Consider the following 10298-nt stretch of genomic DNA (forward strand, 5'->3'; position numbering starts at 1 on the left):
CGAAACACAAGTGGCTTTCAGATAACAGTCCGGCCATGAGATAGATAGATTTGATAGATACATAGATTAGATAGATAGATCAATAGATGCAATAGATACATTTGATAGATACGATAGATAGATTTGATAGATAGATAAATAGATAGATTTGATAGATAGATAGATAATTTCCCAGACAGAGAATTACAAGACGTGCGGTCTGGGACCCATGGTAAGGTTCCCAGAGGCAGTTGCGGCAACAGGGGACGTGTATATGGCATGGATTTTAGGAACCGGGAGATGGAAAAAGATGCTTGGTCGGTCCTCCTACTTCAAATTTGGGGCACTGCGCGTGCAATCTAATGTGCCACCAGATAGGAGTGGTGTGTTAAGTAGTACTATTCCTATCAGTTTAATCCCTGTTATGTGCCTTTTGTTTGGTTTGGTTTGGTTTTTGAAGCCACAGTGCAGCACCAGAGGCCAGAAAAATTAGGCCTGTACGCATGCTTGAAAAATTAGGTATTGTTGCAGCCGCTGCTGTAGCAGCGGCCAGAAAAATTGATGTTTGTTTCCCAGGCAGAAAGTGCCCTAAAACATTGCGGCTTGAACCCTAGTTGGTGGCGGATAAGTCACGCAAGTCATCCGGCATTCGACGATAAAATACAGCAGCGTGTGGACCATTTTTAGCCCAAGGCAGCTCATCTCATCAGGCCTTTTTTACTCGAATGTATCGCCCAATGTCAGTCCCTTCGGGATCCATCCCTCATTCATCTTAATAAAGGTGAGGTAATCTAGACTTTTTTGACCTAGGCGACTTCTCTTCTCAGTGACTATACCTCCTGCTGCACTGAAGGTCCTTTCTGACAGGACACTTGAAGCGGGGCAGGCCAGAAGTTCTATCGCAAATTGGGATAGCTCAGGCCACAGGTCAAGCCTGCACACCCAGTAGTCAAGGGGTTCATCACTCCTTAGAGTGTTGAGATCTGCAGTTAAGGCGAGGTAGTCTGCTACCTGTCGGTCGAGTCATTCTCTGAGGGTGGACCCCGAAGGGCTGTGGCGAAGCATAGGACTTAAAAAGTTCCGCATGTCCTCCATCAACAACACGTCTGTAAAGTGTCCTGTCCTTGCCGGCGTGGTCGTGGGAGGAGGAGGATTACTTTCACCTCTTCCCCTGTTAGATTCCCATTGTGCTGTGACATCACCCTTATACGCTGTGTAAAGCATACTTTTTAATTTATTTTGGAACTGCTGCATCCTTTCCGACTTGCGGTAATTCTGTAACATTTAAGGCACTTTATGCTTATACCGGGGGTCTAGTAGCGTGGACACCCAGTACAGGTGGTTCTCCTTGAGCTTTTTTATACGAGGGTCGCTCAACAGGCACGACAGCATGAAAGACCCCATTTGCACAAGGTTGGATGCCGAGCTACTCATGTCCCGTTACTCGTCCTCAGTGATCTCACTGAAGGTATATTCTTTCCCCCAGCCACGTACAACACCACGGGTACCAGATAGGTGACAACGAGCACCCTGGGATGCCTGTTGGGGTTGGTCTTCCTCCTCCTCCTCAAAGCCACATTCCTCCTCTGACTCCTCTTCCTCACAATCCACTTCCAGGGTTGCCGCTGGTCCAGCAAGCGATGCTGATAAGGCTGTTTCTGGTGGTGATGGTGACCACAACTCTTCCTCTTCACGCTCATCTATGGCCTGATCCAGCACTCTTCGCAGGGCACGCTCCAGGAAGAAACAAATGGTATGATGTCGCTGTTGGTGCCTTCGGTGCGACTGACTAGGTTTGTCACCTCCTAAAAAGGAAGCATGAGCCTACAGGCATTGCGCATGAGCGTCCAGTAACGTGGCAGAAAAATTCCCAGCTCCGCAGAGGCTGTCCTAGTACCCCGGTCATACAAATACTCGTTAACAGCTTTTTCTTGTTGGAGCAGGCGGTCGAACATTAGGAGTGTTGAATTCCAATGTGTAGGGCTGTCGCAAATCAAGCGCCTCACTGGCATGTTGTTTCGCCGCTGGATATCTGAAAAGTGCACCATGGCCGTGTAGGAATGCCTCAAATTGCCACACACCTTCCTGGCCTGCTTCAGGACATCCTGTAAGCCTGGGTACTTATGCACAAAGCGTTGTACGATCAGATTGCACACATGTGCCATGCACGGCACATGTGTCAACTTGCCCAATTTCAATGCCGCCACCAAATTACTTCCGTTGTCAGAAAGCACTTTGCCAATCTCCAGTTGGTGCGGAGTCAGCCACTGATCCACCTGTGCATTCAGGGTGGACAGGAGTGCTGGTCCGGTGTGACTCTCTGCTTTCAGGCAAGTCAACCCCAAGATGGCGTGACACTGCCGTATCGGGGATGTGGAATAGTACCTGGGGAGCTGGGGGGGTGCCGTTGATGTGGAGCAAGACGCAGCAGCAGAAGAGGACTCAGCCATGGAGGTTATGGAAGAGGATGGAGTAGGAGGAGTAGAGGAGGTGGCAGCAGGCCTGCCTGAAAGTCGTGGCGGTGTCACCAACTCCTCTGCAGAGCCACGCATTCCATGCTTGGCAGCCGTCAGCAGGTTTACCCAATGCGCAGTGTAGGTGATATACCTGCCCTGACCATGCTTTGCAGACCAGCTATCAGTGGTCAGATGGACCCTTGCCCCAACACTGTGTGCCAGACATACCATTACTTCATTTCGCACAATCGAGTACAGGTTGGAGATTGCCTTTTGTGCAAAGAAATTTCGGCCGGGTACCTTCTATTGCGGTGTCCCAATAGCTACAAATTTTTTGAACGCCTCAGACTCCACCAGCTTGTATGGTAAAAGCTGGCGGGCTAAGAGTTCAGACAAGCCAGCTGTCAGACGCCGGGCAAGGGGGTGACTTTGTGACATTGGCTTCTTACGCTCAAACATGTCCTTGACAGACACCTGACTGTGGGCAGATGAGCAGGAACTGCTCCGGAAGAGAGATGGAGTGGTGGATGGTTGAGAGGGGGCAAGGAGGACAGCAGTAGTTGACGTGGCTAAAAATGCTGGACCAGGAGGAGGATGGTAGCTTTGAGTTTGTGTGCTGCTTGTACTCATGTGTTGATCCCATAGGCGTTTGTGATGTGCGATCATATGCCTTCACAAAGCAGTTGTACCTAGGTGGGTGTTGGACTTCCCACAACTCAGTTTCTTTTGGCACAGGTTGCAAATGGCATCGCTGTTGTCAGAGGCAGACACACAAAAAAAAATGCCACACTGCTGAGCTCTGCGATGACGGTATTCTGGTGGTGGCAACAGCATGCGTTGATTGGCGTGCTGTCTGGCTGACCCCGGGTGCCGATGCATGCTGTCTGACTGTGCCACTAGCTCCTTGCAACAACCTCCCCCTGCTTCCAACTCGTCTCCTCCTCCTCCTCCTCTCTGTCTCCCCATCTGAACTTTCCCCCTGTTCTTCTTCTCTTCTAGCGGGCACCCACGTGACATCCACGGACGCATCGTCATCATAAACCGCTTCACTTGTATCTGACAAATCAACAAAGGAAGCAGCAGCGGGTACAACATCATCATCACACCGTACGTCCATGTCTGTAATGCTGCCTGACTGAGACATATCACTGTTATCTAAATCCTCTCTCAATGATGGTTGCGCATCACTCATTTCTTCCAACTGATGTGTAAATAACTCCTCTGACAGATAAAGTGAAGCGGCTGTGGTGCTAGTGTTAGTGGTGGCGGCAGGCGGGCGAGTGGTAACTTGAGAGGTGCCCGAAGATAAGCTGGAGGAGGATAGTGCGTCAAGGTTCGGAGCGGAAGCTATAGAAGATTGGGTGTCCTGTGTTAAAAAGTCAACTATGTCCTCAGAACTTTTCGAGTTCATGGTAGGTGGCCTCTGAACACTGGGCATTATTCTAGGGCCAAAGGGAATCACAGCACCCTGACCACGACGGCACCTGCGGGGTGGCCTGCCTCTGCCTGTAATTTTTTTTAAAATGTACACTTACACTACTATTAAACAAGATATGAGTGGACAAGATATGAGTGGTGCCACTGGGCAATTGGGCACAGTATACGCTGTGAGCCCGACACAAAAAAGCAGACTGATGTTTCACAGTCCAAAAAGTTTTTTTTGTTTTAAATGTACATTTACACTACTATTAAACAAGATATGAGTGGTGCCACTGGGCAAGTGGGCACAGTATACGCTGTGATCCTGACACAAAAAAGCAGACTGATGTTTCACAGTCCAAAAAGTTTTTTTTTTTTTAAATGTACACTTACACTACTATTAAACAAGATATAAGTGGTGGCACTGGACAAGTGGGCACAGTATACGCTGTGAGCCTGACACAAAAAAGCAGACTGATGTTTCACAGTCCAAAAAGTTTTTTTTTTAAATGTACACTTACACTACTATTAAACAAGATATGAGTGGTGCCACTGGGCAAGTGGGAACAGTATACGCTGTGAGCCTGACACAAAAAAGCAGACTGATGTTTCACAGTCAAAAAAGTTTTTTTTTTTTAAATGTACACTTACACTACTATTAAACAAGATATGAGTGGTGGCACTGGGCAAGTGGGCACAGTACACGCTGTGAGCCTGAGACAAAAAAGCAGACTGATGTTTCACAGTCAAAAAGTTTTTTTTTTTAAATGTACACTTACACTACTATTAAACAAGATATGAGTGGTGGCACTGGGCAAGTAGGCACAGTATACGCTGTGAGCCTGGCACACACGCTGGCAGGCAGGCAACTGCAATTAGATTACACAAGCAGACTGATGTTTCACAGTCAAAAAAGTTTTTTTTTTTTAAATTTACACTACTGTTACACCAGATATGAGTGGTGGCACTGGGCAAGTGGGCACAGTATACGCTGTGAGCCTGGCACACATGCTGGCAGGCAGGCAACTGCAATTAGATTACACAAGCAGACTGATGTTTCACAGTCAAAAAAGTTTTTTTTTTAAATTTACACTACTTTTACACCAGATATGAGTGGTGGCACTGGGCAAGTGGGCACAGTATACGATGTGAGCCCTGGCACACACGCTGGCAGGCAGGCAACTGCAATTAGATTACACTAGCAGACTGATGTTTCACAGTCAAAAAAAGTTTTTTTTTTTTAATTTACACTGTTACACCAGATATGAGTGGTGGCACTGTGCAAGTGGGCCTGGCACACATGCTGGCAGGCAGGCAACTGCAATTAGATTACACAAGCAGACTGATGTTTCACAGTCAAAAAAGTTTTTTTAAAAAAAATTTACACTACTGTTATACCAGATATGTGTGGTGGCACTGGGCAAGTGGCTTGGCAGGCAGGCAACTGCAATTAGATTACACAGGGGAAAAAAACAGACTGATGTTATAGCCCTAAAAAGGGCTTTTTGGGGTGCTGTCCTTACAGCAGAGATCAGATGAGTCCTTCAGGACTGTAGTGGACACTGAATACACTAGCCTAGCTATCAATTTCCCTATTAAATCAGCAGCAGCTACACTGTCCCTCCTCTCACTAAGAATGCAGCTTCCGAATGAATCTAAAATGGCTGCTGTCCAGGAGCTGGGAGGGTCTGGGAGGGAGAGTCTGCTGCTGATTGGCTGGAATGTGTCTGCAGACTGTGAGATACAGGGTCAAAGTTTACTCAATGATGACGAATAGGGGGCGGATCGAACATCGCATATGTTCGCCCGCCGTTGCGAACGCGAACAAGCTATGTTCGCCAGGAACTATTCACCGGCGTACAATTCGCGACATCACTAGTTCTCAGTTGGATTCTATAATCTCAACTGTCACGGGGGGGAAGGGAGCCTCTTTGCCTAAGGATAAAAAAAATCTAAGGGTAAATTTAGGGCTGCTAACAGTTTTTGTTCCTTTTGTCAGAATAAGGAACAGAAACCTGACCCTTCCCCTAAAGGAACGGTTTCCAATTGGAAGCCTTCTCCAGGCTGGAATAAATCCAAGCCTTTAAGAAAACCAAAATCAGCCCCCAAGTCTGCATGAAGGTGCAGCCCTCATTCCAGCGCATAAGTATTAAAAGCCATTTTATTTGAAGTTGTCTGTGTTGTGGTTTATCAATACCAACTGAACAACACACAAAAGATTACACCTTTGCAGCACCTGAAGTCCAGCCAACAGGAGACACACTCAGAGTTTCAACTAGGACAAGTGCCTTTGGAGCTTGGCTTCCACAGTGTAATAGCCACTGATAAGTGCTAGCCTGCTTTCTTGCACTGGTCACAGTACAGTGTCACACCATCTGGTTATCTATACCTACATATCCAGACGGTATCACGCTATTGTGGCGCCCTCTTTCTACTTTCTATTTTAACAGTTGTTCCACACTCTCTGGGATCAAGAGGAGCAGCCCTACTCACGTAACAGGAGGATACCTTTATCCTTTCAATTTACCACCAGTTTATGGACAATAAACAGGACTAATACGGTAGACTTGATCTACTATACTTTAAGTGTATTACCTGGTTTTATATTGAATATTGCTTTTTTATATTTTAAATATCAGCGCTCTTTTATATCACTTTATTGGGATATGTTCATTTTTTGATTCATCATGCTTATTTGGAGTCAAGTAAATCCCCGCCTCAGAGGATTACGGCTCATTCTACTAGGTCAGTTTCTACTTCCTGGGCTTTTAAGAATGAAGCTTCTGTTGATCAGATTTGCAAAGCAGCAGCTTGGTCTCCTTTGCATACTTTTACTAAGTTCTACCATTTTGATGTTTTCTCTTCTTCAGAAGCAGTTTTTGGTAGAAAAGTTCTTCAGGCAGCTGTTTCAGTTTGATTCTTCTGCTTATATTTTCAGTTTTTTTCATTATACAGATTAAAACTTTTGATTTGGGTTGTGGATTGATTTTTCAGCAGAATTGGCTGTCTTTATTTTTATCCCTACCTCTCTAGTGACTCTTGCGTGGAAGTTCCACATCTTGGGTATTTGCTATCCCATACGTCACTAGCTCATGGACTCTTGCCAATTACATGAAAGAAAACATAATTTATGTAAGAACTTACCCGATAAATTCATTTCTTTCATATTGGCAAGAGTCCATGAGGCCCACCCTTTTTTGTGGTGGTTATCATTTTTTTGTATAAAGCACAATTATTCCAATTCCTTGTTGATGCTTTCGCTCCTTTCTTATCACCCCACTTCTTGGCTATTCGTTAAACTGAATTGTGGGTGTGGTGGGGGTGTATTTATAGGCATTTTGAGGTTTGGGAAACTTTGCCCCTCCTGGTAGGAATGTATATCCCATACGTCACTAGCTCATGGACTATTGCCAATATGAAAGAAATTAATTTATCAGGTAAGTTCTTACATAAATTATGTTTTCCCATGCTTGCTTGCAAGCTATATCTCTGGGGGGAGATTTAATTAAAGAAAGTTATATAAACTATGCCACCTATGTAAAGTATTGCCTAGCATATATCATGTTAACCCACTATTTGGGATTGGTGAGTATTACTATTAGATGTATGTAAATAAGTGAGATCAATGTTAGCTGGACAAAATTACAACTACTTCTCTTGTCAAAAGGAAAAACCTATACATTGCGTAATAGGTAATCATATATATAATAACATAACCAAAAACAATGCCAGTAGGCGCAACAATGCATATTAACTGTAAGAAGTGAGAACTATGATTATTATATAAGGACATAAGCATAATATTTTCATATTGTCTCACATTCATCACCATGCTGTACATAATGTTACTTGTCAATTATTATGGAGGGTCTATAACACCTATAAATATAGGTTATTGGTATCCATCATACAATATTTATATAGCTAATATGTAGCTATACCAGTAGTATAGTAAAGAAGACATTTTTTATCAACAATCCTATAGAGTTAGACCTTCTCACCTAGGCACGGCCTTTATACCCAGGCGGCAGGCAAATCAACTGTTTTTGAGATAAGTAGTTCCTAGTGATATGCTATCTTGAAATCTATTCATTGTGTATATAACTATCCTAGTACCTTGTAGGTATCATAGAAGAAAAACTTTAGTTAAGGTGTAGTCCTAAGCAGGATTGACATTCTGACTTTTGTTCTTATATAGCAACAATAACACACCCTTAAGCACGTAAATAGTTATAATAAATCCATACAAGCTTGAGGCAACAATATAAAGGGAGATAATCAGTTATAAAAACCAGCATTCTCAGTATATAGTATGTCAAAAACAACTAAAGTTATTATCCATATAAAAGTTTAACAGTATACATGACAAGGTTCTATTGTGTTCCTTTACAAAAGCACTTCTATATGTGCCTACATTTTATTAATATGTAATGTTAGGTTTGTAATATTACCATGATTAACAACCCAGCAGATCTAAGGGATCCTATTGAATCCGAATTTAAGAACTAAATATAAAATGCTGAATAGCTAGATAAGTAAAAAGGTGCTTCTTATGAGATTAGTAACAATATTGTCTAATATCCGCTATCAATATTGGGTTACATAAAATATCCAGAACTAGTGGGTGGTAATTTGCATCTAAACTGTAACCCGGGCAGCAGTCTTGTATTGTTCAATGTAGAACATGAACTATTGAATAACCCATGTGAACATCATGCAGGGATAAATATAAAGGTAGTTCAAACTTCTATAATATAGTAGGTCACACAACCTAAATGTAAAAAACATGAAAACACACACCAAACAAAAACCTAGGTTTATGACCCCCAAAAAATCCAGTAGCTCTGTAAATATTAACTTCCACAGAGATGCTTGAACATGATAGACTGGAGGAGCCAGTCCCTGAGCCCAAAGGGAGTTTAACCTATCCCTCTCTTAGCTTCCCATCCCAAAGGGTTATCAACAGTCTGCCCTATATAACACTCTATGTAAGCCAAAACATAAGCACTCCACTGCCAAAAAGTAGTCAAGCACAACTTTAAACACCCCTGTGAAGCTGCAGTCTCAAACAGAAGTGAGTCAACATACCCCCCATGCTGGATTTATCATTTCTTGCTCCATAGATTGATAGACTAGGGCACACTGCATTCAGAGGTTCTTTGTCTTGCTCTAAAGTCCCTTCGTCTTCAGTCATAGTTACACAAACCTCAATTAGTTGCCCTACAATGCCGGAGATACGATCTTGCAGAGGCTGTAATATCACTGACATCCATAGGTCTGACTCCATCTTGGTCAGGTTTATGCTAAATGAGCCTTTTATTGGTATGCTTCCGCTTCCTGACACCGGTCCTCAGATTGCAGAATAGGACTCCAGTCCTGGAAATTTCCCAATGGTAATGCTGTTTTTTTTCCGTTGCATGGGTGATATACCTAAATAGATGAGGCTCCGTTGTGTAAGCCGGTGGATTACTTCTCCCTGCCGGGCAGATCAGGAGAATGGATTGAGCAGATGTAAGGGCTTTCTGTTATTCACATCAGAGCTGGCGTGTCCTGCAGTATATAGTCAGCGCTTCACCGTTATCCAGGGTGATAGAATCTGCACCACATATATGACATTCCGTATGTTCACTATTGTGGTGATGGGTCTACACGTGGGCCAGAAGATGGCCGCCGCAACGTAGCTCTCATCTCAGGCTTCATGGAAAATTTCAGCGTTTTACCGTTTCAGGGTGATCAGCTGGGATCAGGTCTCGTTGGTAGCAATAAGACTAAAAGGATAGTGTGTAAAAGATACTAACACTCTCTAGCTCTATTGTGCTAACCCAAAAGGCATTGGCAAATCTCCAAATTGCTAATGAATAGTGACAACAAAAATGGGGGGTATGGGTAGCGCTACTTAAAGCTTAGAGCGAATAATATGTGAGACTATTATAAACCGTTTGGATAATCTTAAAGTTAATTTTATCATTGATTATGAACAATTATACTCATATGGCCACTCTAAATGAGACCGGAATATTAAGTATATATATGTTGAGTGATAAGAAATTATGTAGAGATATAGAGTTCAACCATAAGATAAATTTAATGACAATAAAAAATAAACAGTTTAGTGCTGGCACTATCTATAGCAATATAGTTAAAAGTCTAACATAAAAACAAGATTCTATTTGTGATAATAAGTTAAAAGTAATGTAATAAGCACAGACAAGTTTATAGCTTGCTTGCTGGATATTACTTGTAATAATTATTTGCAACGTGTAGCGGAGAGTATTTTCCGTATTAAAAATGATACAAAGTTCTTAAACATTGATTACAGAGTTACCGTCTTTGAAATAGTAGGTGTGTCCGTTGTTAGGCAGTCCCGTGTCTTTGTGTTGGAATAGATCAACCCTCCAGATTGAAAGAGTGTATAATGATCCAGGTAACAAAATGCTTGTTAGG

Source organism: Bombina bombina, chromosome 4 (assembly GCF_027579735.1).
Source record: "Bombina bombina isolate aBomBom1 chromosome 4, aBomBom1.pri, whole genome shotgun sequence".
Taxonomy (NCBI): Eukaryota; Metazoa; Chordata; class Amphibia; order Anura; family Bombinatoridae; genus Bombina; species Bombina bombina.